Raw genomic sequence first — 2,415 nt, 5'->3', positions numbered from 1 at the left:
GTCTCAAAAAAAAAAAAAAAAAAAGAAAGAAAGAAATTGATTCTGTGTGTTCCAACCTGCAGTCACACAGTGACCAGATCTTTTGAACACAAGTCAAGCTTGTGGTCCTGCTCACACCCTTGTCAGCACAAAAGGATCCATCAGAGATCAAAAGAGATGACTGACTGATGTTTGGTAGAATTTTCAGGAGCAATGACAGTGTGGGGGAGAAACAGTTTGTGTATGTGCTGCAAAGTGACAAGTGACAAGGTCAGGAAGAGCTAAAAGCAGCAGGACAGAGGATCATCTGCCTGTCACACCTACATGAGCCCCTGGCCCAGAGGACCCAAGCCCAACCATGTACAAAACACGCCCCACCCGGCCAACCCCAAAAGCCCACATTCCAGACCCTGATGATAAGACTGAGTTATTAGAACCTCACTAGATGGTCACAAAGGTAGTTTGTATCTTGAAGGCCTTTTCTAGGAGACTCTTACCTACTGATGGAATTATTGTCATTTGGCTCACAAATTTAAAAGAAATTTTAGAAGTTGAATCAATTGATAAGAGCATAAGAAACAACTCCGCTGTTAATGGCATGCCATTTTTATCAAGGTCGTTTCAGTAACAGCACTGTTTAGCCACTGAAACTACCACTATGGACGATCTCTGCACAAAACGCAGATACCTGATGCATTTGTCACTAAGTTTGCTCAGTTTAAATTCATCTACGTTTGTCTTATTTGTGATTTTATTTTAATGCTTTGCTTTAAATTTTTTTTATTTTAAAGACATTATTTGAGCACTTTTGGAGGACAAAAACAAAGGTTATTTCCCACTGCCTTGTGCCTTTTTGATCCAGAGGTATCCAGCTAAGAAATTTTCTTTATAGTAGTCAGTGGCCAAATTTCACACTCAGTTATAACTCACTGAGAAATTATGCTCTCTTAGAAGTAATTTGAGACCGTTAATGCTTGCTAATACCAACTCTTTGCTGTACTCTTATATATGAGTGTATTCACTTTTATTCTTACCTTGTTAACAATTTCAAGGTGCCAACTAGACCTTGCTTGAAGAACATCATGTTAAATGTGGTTTATAATAAATGCCAGCCAGCATGCTCATTCTTGACTAATCAAAAAACCTTCCTTCTATTTATACCCAAGTAATTCAATAATTACAGCTAAGCAAAAAAAAATTAAGCAAGGTGCCTATGTGCCCACTAATAAAATTAAAGAGCAATCCAAAAATACTCCATTAGCCAAAATTCACTGCATGTTTAAAAATATTTTTCTACTGTGAAATCTACAGGTTTAATTTTTCTGAAATTTCAGGATATTCCCCCAAAACTCCTATCAGTGTAACTCAGATCTCACGCACAGCCCACCTCATCTGTGTCTCTGCGTACAGCCACGTAGGCAGGACACTGCACAGCCCTGGGGTGCCAGTCACATTGTAAAACCCATAAATGTAAATATTTTTAATCAAAATTTAAATTGGCAAATTACAGTAAGTTATGAGATTTTTTCATAAATGCAGTCTATTAGAAATAATTTTCCAACTGAAAATAACATTTTGAAGAGGGGCCATAGTTCTCTAACTCACACTAAAACACTATAGAAGTTAGTGATTCTGTCAATTAAATTGAGCAATTTAATTCTCATAAATTAGTTTAAACTAATCATTTGATAATATATATAATAAGGAGTGAGGACACATTTTCCTTTCTATTATTGAGGAAAGACTTAACCAAGAACCCTCACATCTTCCAGAAAAATGAAATAAACTGTTTTTCCAACTTTTTAAAAACTTAGACTTGTTACATCAGTTTTGTCACTGCATATTTACAGACCAAGGAAAAAGAGTTATAGAGAGTTCCTCAGAGGACACTTTTTAAAGGAGAAAAAACGTTTTCAAATATCTCTAATACAGAATAAAAAGAAGTTATTTAATTTCATCTGTATCCAGAGAAGAAAGAAAGAAAAGGGGAGAGAAGAGAGAAAGAGGAAACAGAGAGAGAAAAACACAAGGGCACATAGGGGCTGAGGGAAGAGCAAGAAGAATAAAGAAAGATACAAAGGAAAGGGGGGGGATAGAAATATGTAGAGAGAGAGGAGAGACATGTAGGAAAAACAGCAAGAAAGAAAGGAGAGGTGAAAAGATCAGAGGAAAGTATTATATGTTCTTAGGTGAATGATGATTGAAATATAAACAGATTTGATCATGTTTTATTTTTCCTTAGTTTATGAGAAAAGTTACTTTGCCACACTAAGTGATCTATTTTTCATAGCTCTTTCACTACTAAATATTCCTACATTTCCCAAAATTTCTTTTGGGAGGCTGAGGCGAGAGAATCGCCTAAGCCCAGGAGTTGGAGGTTGCTGTGAACTGTGAGACTCTGCTTACAAAAAAAAAAAAAAAAAAAATAAAAATAAA

General features: G+C 35.9%; 1 protein-coding gene across 1 annotated transcript in view; it reads left to right on the top strand.

The window, feature by feature from the left end:
* Positions 1–2,415, top strand: part of KCNMB2 (potassium calcium-activated channel subfamily M regulatory beta subunit 2) — a 272,748-nt gene that overhangs the window by 268,030 nt on the left and 2,303 nt on the right. The window lies entirely within an intron of this gene.

This window comes from Otolemur garnettii, unplaced genomic scaffold (genome assembly GCF_000181295.1).
Source record: "Otolemur garnettii isolate 467f Iridium unplaced genomic scaffold, OtoGar3 scaffold00078, whole genome shotgun sequence".
Lineage (NCBI taxonomy): Eukaryota > Metazoa > Chordata > Mammalia > Primates > Galagidae > Otolemur > Otolemur garnettii.
This window is presented reverse-complemented; position numbering and strand designations above follow the sequence as displayed.